The sequence below is a fragment of the Athene cunicularia genome (genome assembly GCF_003259725.1).
Source record: "Athene cunicularia isolate RWA chromosome 4 unlocalized genomic scaffold, athCun1 chr4_part3, whole genome shotgun sequence".
NCBI classification, from domain to species: domain Eukaryota; kingdom Metazoa; phylum Chordata; class Aves; order Strigiformes; family Strigidae; genus Athene; species Athene cunicularia.
This window is the reverse complement of record NW_020799100.1, coordinates 8,368,792-8,383,829: the sequence shown is the minus strand read 5'-3', so window position 1 is coordinate 8,383,829 and position 15,038 is coordinate 8,368,792. Positions and strand designations below refer to the sequence as shown.

The 15,038-nt window shown below is 40.8% G+C and overlaps 1 long non-coding RNA gene across 1 annotated transcript in view; it reads right to left on the bottom strand.

Annotated features, from left to right (window-relative positions):
• Positions 1 to 8,362, bottom strand: part of LOC113479927 — a 59,450-nt gene extending 51,088 nt beyond the window's left edge. Inside the window, exon 1 of the long non-coding RNA XR_003398378.1 lies at positions 8,259 to 8,362. This is a non-coding gene — a long non-coding RNA (uncharacterized LOC113479927). The remainder of the gene's footprint in view (positions 1 to 8,258) is intronic.
• Positions 8,363 to 15,038: the final 6,676 nt, after the last annotated feature.

Genomic DNA, 15,038 nt, shown 5'->3' with positions numbered 1-15,038 from the left:
AGGTTTACTTTATTTTTTGTCCTTCAGTCACAGGAAATACGTCTCCTGAATTTTAATTTCAGCAAAACTGAGAACTACGTTTACACAATTAGGCCAGCTGCTTTACTTGACTATACACAGGGATGCTAAATCACTCACTTGTATAGACCTGTTTTTCATTGATTGTCTGGGCTGTATCTTTTCTTCTACTGCGGATGTACATATACTTGTAGTGCTTGTCTCTATATATGTGAATGTATGTGTATTTGTATCCATATTAATTTTATGACTGGAATTGATGCGGTATATGCTTTAGTCGGTACACTGTGTATCATCCAAATACAATTCACACCATTTACACTGCATGGCAAAACTCTATGTATTTGAAACATGCAGAGTGTGAAAATAAAGTGTGTTATTATTGCATAAATATTTTTACTTAATTGAAAAATACACTAACCCAAATTGTCTCTCTAGCCAACAATATCATCCTGATACTTTTTGAAGAAAAAACCCACCAGACATCTTAGAAGAGACTGAATTCTCTGGATTACACACTTGTATTAATGCTTTCATGTGGGTCTACAGAGAAGCATGTAAAAATAAACTGAAAGCTAAAAGCGGTGAACTTTATACAAGGAAGGAGAAGATGACCCAATCCAATTGTCAGTTGTGACAAATTAGTGTTGCTCTAAGATCATTTTGAGTTATTTCCAACTGTATGAGAACGGTATTTCCTTCCCTCTCCTAACACTGTTTGGTTACCTTTTCATAATGGCCCTTGTTGTTCTTCTTTTCTTCAGACCATTTGACATATCCTGCTATTTTATTAGGCATTCAGAAGGCTTTAGCATACCTTCTAATCATAGCATATTAAGAATAAGCAAATGTTTATGTCTTGATTCAAAGTAAAATATTAATGTCACTAAATTATTTTCAAAATAAATATTGTAGCTATTTATTTTTATTTCATTTAGTTTCTAGAAAAAGTATTATGGCCAACACCCCTCAAATGTGTAATCACTATATGAAGGAATCACATTAATTATGACTTTTTCTGCATACTCCCTTGCCACCTGTTTATATGCTGACTTATTTAATCACTATTAATTACTTATTATCAAACTAACAATGGACATTTAAATATGTAAATAAGAATAAGCATAGGGGCATTATCTGTTGCACTTGTTCATTCTTTAAACTTATTTATGTTATTTACATGAATAACCTTGATTTACCCATCTAAATGACAAACAAAAATAGTAATTAATTCTATAAACTTATTTGGGACATAATTAATTTGTAAAACTGTATGAAATACAGTTTCATTACATCATATGTGGCTCTTATGTTGAAGGGATCAGCATCCAATGACATGTTCACTTTGCAAGATTCAAAAATAACTGAGATTTGAACATGAACACTTCAAAATCTGGTTTAAGCAAGAGCAGCATATTAGGCAAGACTTTGAAATCTTCTGAACACTATTCCTTTATGAACTGCCTGGAGATGAGAAATACATTGCTATGAAATGGAGTGATACAAAGGCATATCTTGTACATTTTATCTTTGGGAGTTTTAGGATGGAAATTATGGAGAAGTTTTTATTAAAAAAAAAAAAAAGTATTAGTACTTTATTTCAAAATGTAACAAATGCCTTTATGAAAAAAGAGAGGTAAGGCTGTTCTAATCTAGTGTGAACTATAATTTAGAGACCCATTGCCCCTGTATTAATATTTATTCTTCATATTGTGGTAAAGGTCATTATGCTGCATATTGTACACAGAAATAACACTGAACTGCCAACAGTACTAAGTAACAGAATAATCTATTACTGAAAGCAGTAGTAAGGGAAGCTCTGAAAGGCATTAAGTGATGGATTTTGCACTGATATAACATATTTACACACACTCTTTCTTCTCCCTTACTCTGACTCATATCAAGCCATGGATGTGGGGGAAAATTACCTGATTGGCCAAGGTGCATTAGTACCAAGAAGTGTTGATTTAATCTACAGTGATGTATTAAAAATAAGTACAATATAAATCAAATCATATAAATGATGTCACTATTACCTAAAAAGGCACTATAGGTAACACATCTTCTCAAAACTCCATGAAACAGTGAATGATACCATGGAAGCAGACTAACACATGTTCACTGGCCGCATGGTATGCCAGTCATAGAGACAGCCTAGACCAGGTTGATCAGTTTTACCATTTACACCATAAGGGTGTATCTTTCAGAATGACTGTAAGGTTCCTAAAAAACACAGGCACATCTTAATTTTTATAATTATGATCATGCATTACTCAGTCTATTCTTAATTTTTTTGCAAAGTGATGGAAAGTTAAGCTTGGCAAGCATAAAAGATTACCAAGAATAACAGAACAGCTCTGACAATTGATTATCAGGAGACAGCAAATACTCAATGACAATCTCCTGTTGTTTCAATTTATTGAAACGTAATTTTGTTCCTGGCTTTATTATAAACTATTTTGTTTTGTAAAAACGTTTAGTTGTTGTGAAAACTACTTGTGAATCTGTGAAAACTCTTTCTAAAGAACAAACGTAGGTGTAAGGATCATACAGAATGGAATTCCAAGTTATTTACTTAAAATTATATTGCACAATCTATATTTGTGTTGGTGAGCAGCTACTTACCCAAGCAGTCCTACAGGCTAAAAACAACAAATTGGTATTTCCTCATGCATTTCCTCCTGTACTGATAGGTGCATAGTTTGTCCCTTAAGTACATGGTTCAGGTAAAATTTTCTTAAAAATTTCACTATCAAAGTATAGATGTCTTAACATTGAAATGACTAATTTCAACATATGCTATCCTATCTACTTTAGATTTTCCTCCTTCATAAACCAGGAAAGAAAATACTCACTGTCAGGCTTGACACAAATTAGGAATTTTAAATGCTTGATTCCTAGTAGGTTGCCAGAATCATTAACCTCTTTAACTGTTAAGAACAATGGACCTTTGCATTGCTAGCTGATCAAATAGTAACAAATGAATACTTTAATCTCAATTATTTGCAGGTAAATCACTGTTGATCTGTAAAATCTGCTGACTGAATTTGTTAAAAGTCATTGCAGAGCTTAATTAGCTCAACAGTTGATTATTTGCTTATGCTATTCTTAAATTCTTAAATTTAACACACAGGAAATATTTATTTTTGTTGGTTTGCATGTGAGCACAACTAAATTTTTTGAAAATAATTACCAAGAACTCAGATTTGTTTAATCGTATTTAACTTGGTGATTGTTGGTCTTGCCAAATCTGCCTGGAATCAGACTCAGACAGTACTTTGCAAGCCATGTATCTGTTGCTGATGCATTCTTCTCACTGTGACAGATTCGCTTCCTATAGGATGAAAAGTGAATGCCAAGGAACAAGCATTGGTTTCAGACCTGACAAGTACAGCGTCCCACCTACCTAGGAATGAGCAGTAAAACATAATACACCAGGCATCTGATGGTCATAAAGCTCTGTATGGAAGACGTAAGGTATTCTTGCATTCTACTGTGTCATCACGCCATCCTTCCTGAAAGCTATGCTAAGGGCACTAGATTAATGAGCAGACCTTTAAGAGACATTATTTCCTTCCATGAGCAAGTGGAGAAGTTGGGAGAAATTGGGTCAGAAGTAAACATAGTCGTCACTTTGCTCCCTTCTGTGTCATCAAGGGAGAGCTGACTGGACATGAGTGAGGGAATATGCTTCAGCTGGCAAAGGGCTGACAGCTTACTCCTCGCTTGTGCAATGCTACAGCTCAGGGGAAGTGTGATTCAGAGGACTGTCTCTGAGTCATCATTTCTTTCTGAGCTCCTTCTGAACTGGTAAGGCTACGTTTTGGCCCATACTTGGGCCTATAAGCAAATACTCCATCTCATCTCACCTTTTGAAACGTGTCAAGGAGTTCAAAAGCACCAACTTTGTGACAGGCACCAACACACCTTATTTTCCACTGAACATTGCTTCACTTTGCAATAGTTAAACAAAACTAATATAGTTTATATTAACAAAAAAACAACCAACCACCGCTAATGACTTTAAGCAGTACAACAGCATATTTAGCACGCGTTTTCTAAAAATGCCTGTATCGTCCCGCTAGACATCAGCGGTAATTGGATATCTCCTGTACAGAAGCTATACCCGCCGTACACACGCGGCGGGAGCCGTGACTTACCTGCAGGTTAGAGCCCCGCACCCGCGGTCCCGCGGCCGGGCAGCTCTCGCGAGAGACGCCGGCGGTACCCGGGCGTTGCCGGGGCAACCGCTGCCACGGCACCCCGCACGGAACGCGGCGCGGCCCTTTGCGCGGGAACGGCGTCGTCACCCCACCAGCTCAGAGGCGAGTTCAGTCGGTGGCCATCACCCTCCCAGCAGGAGCTCTGCTGTGGGATCCGCCGGCGGAAAGCCACGTCCTCTGCACTCCGCAGCGTGGATGCGGCAGCCCCGTCCGGCTCCACGGACACACGCAGCCCCGGGCCTCAGGCTGCAGGCCGTGCCCCGTCCCTGGGAGGCGACGGCCCCAGGAGAACGGCCGTGTGAGCCATGACCAGGCGGGTCACCTGCTCAGCCTGGTGGCAGAGCTACGAGAGGCACGAGAAAGGTTAAGGGGCATCAGGGAGTCTGAGAAAGAGGCAGAGTGGTGGAACCTTGCTCTGCCCTCCCCGAGGCAGAACAGGCACCAGAAGTAACCCAAGGTCGAGGGGACCCCGTACCCTGCCCCGCCAGGAAGGCAGGAGCTTGAAGGAAAGGAGTGAATGGAGGCAAGTCCAGGCCCCGGGCGGCAGGCGAACGCCCTCCTGGTGCCTCTGTACAACAGGTCTGAGGCTCTGCGTGTGGAAGGCCAGGCAACAGATGATGCTGGTGACAGTCCATCTCCACCAGAGGAGTCGCCAAGGTCAGAAGGGCCTACCCCTGTATCACAACCACCTCCACAGGAAGAAGACATGGGTTATAGCTGTAGGTGACTCCCTGCTGAGGGGAACAGAGGGCCCAATGTGCTGGAGAGACCCTCCTCTTAGGGTAGCCTGGAGCCCCCCCTGGGGCCCAGGTTAAGGACATCACTAGGGAGCCTCCTAGCCCCGCACAGCCCTCAGACTACTACTCATTACTGCTCTTCCATGTGGGTCGCAACTCATAGTCCAAGGGCAATCAAAAGAGACTTGGGACAGTTAGTAAGGGAATCCAGAACACAGGCAATTTTTTCCTCTATCCTTCTAGTTGTGGGCAGCAATATTGAAACAGATAGACCCAGTCTATTAATACATGGCTCCGTGCCTAGTGTCACCACCACAATTTATGGGTTTCTGATAATGGAATGTTCTACACGGCACCAGGCCTCCTGGCACCAGATGACATTCAGCTTTCTCAAAGAGGGAAGAGGGTCTTTGCTCATGAGCGAGTGTGGGTCACTGACAGAGCTTTAAGGGGATAATATTAGGCCTGCCCATGACAAAACAAGGGACCATACTCCAAAGTTAGAGGGACAGGGTGCTAGTGAGGGCCCCCAGCCTGTTGCTCTGAGACTTTCTGGGTACACTGGAGCACACTTGAAGACTTACAGAGATGAGCCAGGGGCTCTTGAGGGAACCAAAGCAAAGGGGAACACCAGTGAAATACCTCAAAGGAATTAAGGTGTGTTCCTCTAAGAAGGTGACATGGCCAACTGCCCAGATGAAGCACCTCTACAGCAATGCACGCAGCATGGGTAACAAACTGTGCTGCTAGAAAGCCATGACTTTACTGCCATTACTGAGACCTGGTGGGACAAATCCTGTGACTGGAGTGTGGTATCAATGGCTACAGGCTGTTCAGAAGGGACAGGCAAAGACAGAGGGGTTGCCTACTATGTCAGGAAATGGATAGATTGCGAAGATCACTTATATTCTTCAAATATTTCTTATAGAACATGGTGGGTTGATCTTGGATGGAGTCAGGTGCCCACCAAGCCACTCTCTCACTCCCATCCTCGGCTGGACAGGGGAGAGAAGATACAGCAAAAAGCTCCTGGGCTGAGATAAGGACAGGGAGAGATCACTCAGCAATTACTGTCGTGGGCAAAAGAGACTTGATTCAGGGAAATTAATTTATTACCAATCAAATCAGAGTAATGAGAAATAAAACCAAATCTGAATCACACCTTCCATCTACCTCTCCCTTCTTCCTGGGCTCAACTTCACTCCCAATTTCTCAACCTCCTCCCCACAAGCAATGCAGGGGGATGGGGAATGGGGGTTGCAGTCAGTTCATCACATGTTGTCTCTGCTGCTCCTTCCTCCTCACACTCTTCCCCTGCTTCAGAGTGGGGTCCCCCCATGGGAGACAGTCCTCCAGGAACTGCCTCATTGTGGGTCCCTCCCAGGGGCTGCAGCCCTTCAGGCACAGGCTGCTCCAGCGTGGGTCCCCCACGGGGTCACAAGTGCTGCCAGCAAACCTGCTCCAGCGTGGGCTCCTCTCTCTACGGGGCCACAGCTCCTGCCAGGAGCCTGCTCCAGCGTGGGCTCTCCACGGGGTCACAGCCCCCTTCAGGCTCATCCCCCTGCTCCGCCGTGGGGTCCCGGGTGGGTGTCTGCTCCCCCGTGGAGCTCCCTGGGCGCAGGGCACAGCTGCCTCCCCACGGGCTGCCCCACGGGCTGCAGGGGAACCTCTGCCCCGGGCCTGGAGCACCTCCTGCCCCTCCTCCTGCACTCACTTGGGCTCTGCAGGGCTGTTTCACTCACATATTCTCACTCCTCTCTCCCAGTTACTGTTCCACAGCTGGTTTTTCCCTCTTAAATACGTTATCCCAGAGGTGTTACCCCCATCGCTGATGAGCTCGGCCTTGGCCAGCAGCGGGTCCATCCTGGAGCCGGCTGGCATCGGCTCTGTCAGACACAGGGAAGCTTCTGGCAGCTTCTCACAGAGACACCCCTGCAGCCCCCAGCTACCAAAACCTTGCCACACAAAACTAATACATTCCACCCCTTGCCTCTATGAATCACATATTTAAAAATTATCATTAAAATACACACTCATCAAAAACTTCACTTACATCACAAAAATAATTCCCCTCAACAAAATCAAAATAACATTATGATGCCAACAAAAATGGATAGTTTACACACAATCCACCCCTCATCCCTTCCACAATTACAACAACTGAAATTCCCCACAATCATTCCACTCTGCTCTCTAGCAATGTTCAGTCCATGTTTTGCTCACTACCTCTCCCAGTTACTATCCTTATTTCAAATTCATGTCCCTGTTCAGGCTCCAAAATGGACTTGGGGGAGGGGTGGATTAATCCCACTGCATTGTGTTGCTACAGATTACTAAAAGTACTATAAACCCTGTTGACATAGTATATCAGCCCAGTCCTTTGAACAGTCAGTGAGCAACACAATGCCTTCCCAGGCGGGTTATACCTCCAGAATCCACTCAGTTGTGCAAGTCAGAGCAGCGACTCTCATCTTTGCCAGTGGGACCTGTAGTGGCACCGCTTAGAGATGAGACTCTGACACCAAACAGGACAAGAAGTGGGAAATCAGCAGCTAGCCGCAGTCTCACTTCTCCGAGCCATGTCAATCTTCCTCCAAACACAGTCCCAGATTTTTTCTCAAGCAGTGAAGATGGGTTCTATGATGCTGATGTGTACTGTCAGAGCAGTTCTTCCCCAAAGCAATGTACGGACTCTTCAGGGTCTGCCACAGTCCTGACCCACAGCACTGCAGGAAGTACTGAAATATCTGGATACCACAAGAGTCCCTCAGTTTGTCCATGTCTAAGGGGACAATGCTGATCTCTTTGGTCCTCTGGGTGATCGAGATGATGATGGAGAAGGAGAATCAGAGGAAGAACGTAAGACCGTATCATGCATCTATCGTCACAAGTTAGACTAGGAATGGATATAATAAAGGTGGTTCTTCCAACTTTTATCCTGGAAAGAAGATCACTGCTAGAAATGTACGCTGACTTTTTTACACATCTGGACTGATTTAGTACAGAGGTGCTACAACCGTTGCTGATGGGCTTGGCCTTGGCCCACAACACGAAAAGATAAAGTGCTGAGGACACAAAGTACATACCACATGCACTTCCAGGGTTTTATTTTATACTAACTTTAATTTGGTCCTGTAGATTGGCTGTTCATTAGCGGCTAGAGTGCATTACGGGTATGTCCACATTAGCAAGAAATTCGGAGCAGCAGAGCACATCTGGAGGCCAAAAAAAGTCAGTGTTGAAAACTTGATGTCCACTCAGCATGCATTTTGCAGTTTACCTGACAGTAGTTGTAGGCTGGTTCAATGAACAGGTAATCCATCATCATGCTGCTGTAGCACAGCTTTTGGTCTAATTTCATCTGAAAGGATGTGCACGCCAAGAGTGCGACAGGTGAGCTGGGACAAATGAAAAATTAATTTCAAAAGTTAACTTCTAATTCCAACTCGAACAGTAATGTAGATACATCAAGACTGTACTCCTGGAATGCATCTTTTGGTTTAGATTCATCAAAAAGGAATTCAGTTTGCATGCTCCAAGACTGTCCTCTTCAAAAGTGAACACTTAAACTTGAAATGCTGGTGCAGACACCCCCTTTGCAACCCAGGCTCAGTTCTTTGCTTCCCCCTATGCTTTCCTTCAGAGCTCTACACAATTATTATTTGTAGGTGCTTGTGGTTTAGAATGTTAAGTTTTTTGGAGTACTGTCATTTACTATAACCTGTATCATTCCCAGTTCAATAGAGTGAAGAGACATATACTCCCTCTTTACTATCTTGCATGGGCTATCTGTATTTAGATAATAGTATGTAAGTTAGAGAAACATGTGCAAAGCCCCTATCATCCTTTCCTGCAAATGGATAAAAACGGCTCCATATAGCAAGGAGCAAAGGCACTTTCACCCTGCCTTTTCCATGCACTGACTACTGCAGCTACCACAGATACTTATTGTTTGAAAAAGACTGAAACATTACCCTAAGCTGGCACTTACTCTGCAATGGAAATCGGCCACATTTGTTTTAAAAAAAAAAGTAATAGTGAAGTTACAATATTATTTCTTACTGACAGAAGGTCTAGTATCCTCACAAATGGATTCTGCTGCCTCTAAATGACAAGTGGAGGCATTTCTGAACTGTCAGTCAAAGATACCATACAGCAAAAATACCAGCCCAACTTTTCCAACAGAAAGCTCAGACTCAGCTGTAAAAGAAAACAACATGTGGGAGTACCAGCTTCTGTGTGAAAAATGATTCTATATGCCAGGATTCCTTCTTTAAAATATTTTCCCTTAAGTTAGATGATCTTTTCTCTTCTGATAAATACTTTCCTTAAGCTCAGGTGATCATCTTTTGCTCCATTACACAACACCACAATTCTAACAAAAACTGACTCTACTTCATGGTCTTGTATGACAAAGCACAAGAAATCTAAATAAAGAGCTAGTCAATTAACAACTGTCCATTTCATTTTTTTTTCTAATTCAGTTGTTCATAAACACTTAAAATATACGCCCTTACGTAACAAAAAATGAGAATTCAGACACAGTTAGGAGAGTCCACAGTAATTATTTTCAGAAAATTATTTTATTGGCCATGACTAGATTAAAAATTCAATGTATCTTGATATGCAGGTGACATATCGAGTTCTTTCTCTCTTATACCAATGAAAAAAGGACATTTTCTGTCAAATAGACAGTAAAAGGAAATACAGAAGCTAAATGACACCACATAAAACTGCATAAGTAATAGTCAATTCATTAAGTGGGGCTGTGGTTAAGACAAGCACATGCACACTTATTCCCTGAGACAGATATTGCTGGAGAAATTCCGGTTAAAAACAACCTGACTTCCACTGGTATTCAAGGATTGACACACTTAAGACTGAAGCTATGATCAGAGAAAGCAAGTCCATCAAACATAACAATGTGACTTGCAACATTCTGTTTGCTACCTCTACTGCTAAAGAGACCTCCATCAGGAAAGGAAGGCACAAACTACTTGCAACTTCCCAAGTCAAAAAATTAAACTGAAAGGCAAACACTTTTGTTTTAATTTAAGGCATTTTTACAAGCAAAGATGGAAATAATAATTGCAGAAGCTGTATCATCCAACATAAAGCTGAAATTTCTCATTTCTAAACTCTCTAGAGGCATTTACTTTAACTTCCACTAATATTTTTTTTAAATCACAGAATTAAAGACATGCTGGCTAACTGATATATAACACCTTTGCGGTAAATAAGATGTATTAACAAAGAGGGTAATAGGAAAGGTTAATTTGCACTCAAATTTGGGGGAAAAAAATGCTTTTCTTTTATGAAAACAGTCATGTCAGCTCATCATCATTAATACTTGAAAACTGACACTAATTATACCAGGTTTTATTTCCAGTTATATAAATAGGTATCTTTAATTTCTGTTCCACCTTGCTATTGTCCAAAGACAATCTGTGAAATTAGTTAACAAAAGTCTGGTTGCTTTAGTAGTTTCCTTATCTTACTGATCTGGACATATGGCCAAAAATCTGTATATTGCAGCAGGACACATATATGTTTCTTTCACTAACGCAGCTGCATAATATTTCACATAATCCCAAAGCTATCATCACTATATAACCCAAATAGCAACTATCCATAAATAGGAAAACAAACAGGCAGAATAATCTTACTATTAATTCCTGATCCAGTGAGAAAACGTTTTGCAAATTTGAGCATATGCCTTTGAAAAACAGCATTCTATGGTTCTTTTCACTGCATGGTGACACTATCCCCAGTTATACAAAACAGTAAAGAAACCAAGGGTCTGAGTATTTTCTGTAGACAATTATGTGATAGGATTAGATAGATGGTGAAAGGAGTATAATGGAACAAGTAAACAACCAGTTCTTCATTATCAGAGAGGTGCTGAGCACCCACAGCTCCCTCTAAATTAAATCGGGCAAGTCTTTAGTATGTCTGCCTTTAATCTTTGTGCCTAAAAATCTTAAATTCAAATATACACATTTTCATAAATGAGCATCATAATAAATGCTGTGAAGGTTCTTTCTTGTATCTTATCATAGAAGGAAGGCCTGGATGAGAGAAATAAGACTTCATGTAGCTCATGCCTGGAAAATACATGTTTAGGGGACTCTTGACACAGGGTAGATTCTACGCATTTGTGGGGATAAAGAAAGCCCTCAGGTTGCCTTTTACAGCGATCTTTACACAACCCTTGATATCATAATACCTGAGGTTCTCAGTCATTAACAGATTTTATCTCCAAAAACACTCTTTTGAGAAAGGGAGGAATTATTATTTCCATTTAATGACTAAGGAATTGAAGAACAACATAGATCTAGAGATTTGCCCAAGGATGTAAAGCAAACCTGCCACAAACTGAAGTGACAGCTTAGAATTCTGATCTGTGCCTAAACAGAAGGCATTTTTGTCCTCTAGATCTTGATTAAGAAATGTCACAATCATTTCATTTTCTTATTCCACTGACATACAATGAATGGGGAAGCTTCCCCACTTGCAGAATAACCTAGCTGTAACTGATTAATTTAAAACTGCTATTCTCTTTGATTTTGTGAGATAACTTTGCCTCTTGTAAAAATCACGGTATGTCCATACTGAGAACAGAACCGCTAAGTTAATGAGAGCAGGCTACTTCGGACATGTTAAGATAAAAGGAGACTTCTAGGGGAAGAGTTTGGGCTATAAATATACATTATGAAGAGTTACCTTAATTTATTTTGCGAACTAAGTTAAAATACTTAAGAAAATGTTAGAAACTTATACAAATCTATAATCGGTGAAACACATAAAACTAAAAACTATGAAGCTTAACTTTCACTCAACATTCTTTGGTTGCTAAATGCTTCTGGGATATATTTATTCTAAATTTCTACGAGGTAATCTGGACTTCCTTTCCTTTTTATGAACATATCACATGTAAATTGATTTATTTTTTGTCTTTTAACAGGTAATTACTCCTATAGATATAACTGAGAATGGGCATAATACAGGCTGGGGAAACGAGATGAAACGAGCAATAAATAAGGTGACATTGTCTCCAAACCCATCTACCTCATATCTTAACTGAGTTAACAATATTGCTCTTTGTGGAATTTCACTGATACCTATAGGTCCCTCAATACTTCTGCAGCAGATAACATGTATGGTCCTCCATTTGGCTCAACAGTATGGCTACTAATCGCTTAATTACTTCATATCATAGACATCATAGCCACTTGTGAAAACTATAATGAAAATAATGGTTTCAAATTTCTGGTCTTTTACAGTTCCTGCCTCATGAAGACCCTTGGTAGGGTAGAAAGAGCAAATAAATGAAACACAAAGCAAACATAGCTCCAGCTCTAAGAACTACAGGTTCTTCAAGTCTGGTGAAGATCAAGAGACATGAAGAGAGGATCTTGATTTCCCTTTACAGTTGCTGGAAGACAATGCAACCACAGTTAAGGAAGCATTTCATACTCAGGCTATGCTGGTTCCTGTAAGTAAAACTGAAGAATATAAATCTGACTCTGTATGACAGTGGAGCACTGAGTTTACAGAGTAAAATATGGCTGTGTGCTGGACCAGTAGCCAGAGAAACATTGAGACAGAACCCTACAAAAATTTGTGAAAGTTATAATAATTTGTGACATAGAAGATAGTAAAATTAGACCCTATTCCATATCTAGACAATTACTTCAGTAATAGAATATCCTATAAACAAGTATTCTTACAAAAATAAAAAATCATTACTATAGAAAATCCATAGCTTTGATTCAGTAACTGCATCAAAGACCCTAAATGACATTTATTTGAAGAGAGATAAAACAAATGAGTTAGTCTTCCTACTAATGAAAGTTGAGAAAGCATATGCAAATTAAAGATTAGTTTGCAGTTTGGGGAAGTATTTCCTAGTAGTTACAAAGAAAAATATGAACAATTTAAGTCTTCAGGAAAACTAAGCACTCTTTTCAAGACAGAGAGGGCCCATCAGAAAAATATGTTCTTCGCAGCTACCTGTGGGTCTGATCACACACGTCCACCACCTCGAAATTTCACAACTGAATTTATATGTATGCTGCTTTCTCTCCTCCCTAGCAAAAACTTTGCAAGTGCAATGTAATAGCAAGAGACTTTAAGAAGAGACCAGAAACCACTGATACATGTCTTCTTACATATAGAGACAACTTATTCATAGTTACCGTCAAGCAGGCCCAGAGGTTGATGACTAAAAAAAAAACATAAACAAAATAGAAAACCCAAGCCCTTTCTTTCAAATTGTTTCCTTTCTTCCTCCCACATGTATCCTTCAGCAACCAGCTGGAATAAGCTTGTGAACACAGTCCACCTTGCTCTATAGTTTTAAGGCTTTAACATATTTAAAACTTTAAAACCACTTTAAAATTTTAAGTAAAAGCATAGAAAGAAGTCCAAACAACATAGGGAAATGTGTAAGCAATATCTGCTCCACCCAATTGATGGACCAGGTAGAAAAGAATGAAAAATTAAAGGAACAAATCTTTAAAAAATAGTTTAATTCTACCAGGGCTATCAACAATATAATGCAATATAATTGTATAGCTATTGCATGATAGAACTGCATGGCAGAATCAACATTATTGGGGCATTTAGTTGTGTATTTTCATACTAACATGTTTGAATTTCTTTAAAGACTAAATTTAATCTCAGTTTCCTAGTGTTTATAATATTTGTTTTGGGAATAATTACATTCCTGTAGTTACAACTTATTCACTGTATTGCCATAACACTTAGGAGCTGTAATCATGGACGAGAACATATTGTGTTAGATGCTGTAAAAACACAAAACAAAAAAGATTGCAGTTTAAACACATGATGAGCAGGCAGTGAACAGATAGAGAATGGAGAAGTACAAAGAAATAATGAGGCATTAACAATCAATATGGCAAGTATAAGATCTGGCGTGCCAGCTTCCAAATTGAGTTACTGGAGACTCCAAAAAATATCTTTTCCTGCATCTGAGAGGCAGAATGTAAGAAAACACAGAGCTATTTATCCAAAAATTTAACAAGTGGGTGGTGGAAGCTGGTGTCAGGGATTGGTGAGAGTTGTCATCTAAATAATGAATCATAGGTGAGGTGGACAAAGAATGACCTTGAAAGCAAATCACATACATTGAGTGACAGAGAAGGGAGAGGTAGTAAGGAGACACATGGTCAAAATTACTGGCTATGGAAATGATCTTTGCAGTTGTATTATGGAAAAAAGACTATTTTTACACTTACATGACTGACATACACAAACTCCTAATTGAAATTAAATGTACTTTTGGCAAGGGCACTTTTATTAAAGATGAGAAGACATGAGGGACTGCATCAGCAGGCAACACCCTGACCTCCCCTGCTGAGTAACTACTACCAGGGTGCAGCGCAAGGCAGGAAGGTCAGAAAGCTGCTTCTGCTCTTGGCCCTGACAGTTTGCAAACAGGGTCACAGAACTGCTGTGCTTCTAGCTTCTACACCAACTAAATGCCTCTACTAGGACACTTCATGAGCTGGCAAAGGAAAGAATTAATTAAAAGAGGAAGAAAGCATTACGGAGGTAGGCCAAGGGCTGAAGTGCTTCCACATCCTCCAGCTCTCTCTCTGAAATGGTGGAACATCTCTCTGTACATCTGTTAGTCTCTAGCCCTGTATTTTAATACAGCAATTCATCTGGATGGGGAAGAGAAACTTTACAACACACAAGTGGCCATTTGCAATTTGACTGCAAAATAGACCGGTTTGCTCCTCACTCATCGTATTTTCATGTAAAACTCAGGGATTATGCTAGTGGCCTGCTCGGATACCACAGCCCGAGGATCACACACTGTCCCGAGCAGCCACAGCAGTCACGCAGGTTGCTGATCGTGCCTGACCCACGGCTGACTGCCAACGGGCAATCCCAAACGGCGACAACTGTCAAATGACTGCAGTAGCGTACCACAAATAAAAAAAGCTCAAAGCACCGTACCGCCGGGCGCCGCACTCTACCACCACCGCATTGTCTGGTGTCGGCGCAGGCCCCACGGCCCGAGGGCCGGCTC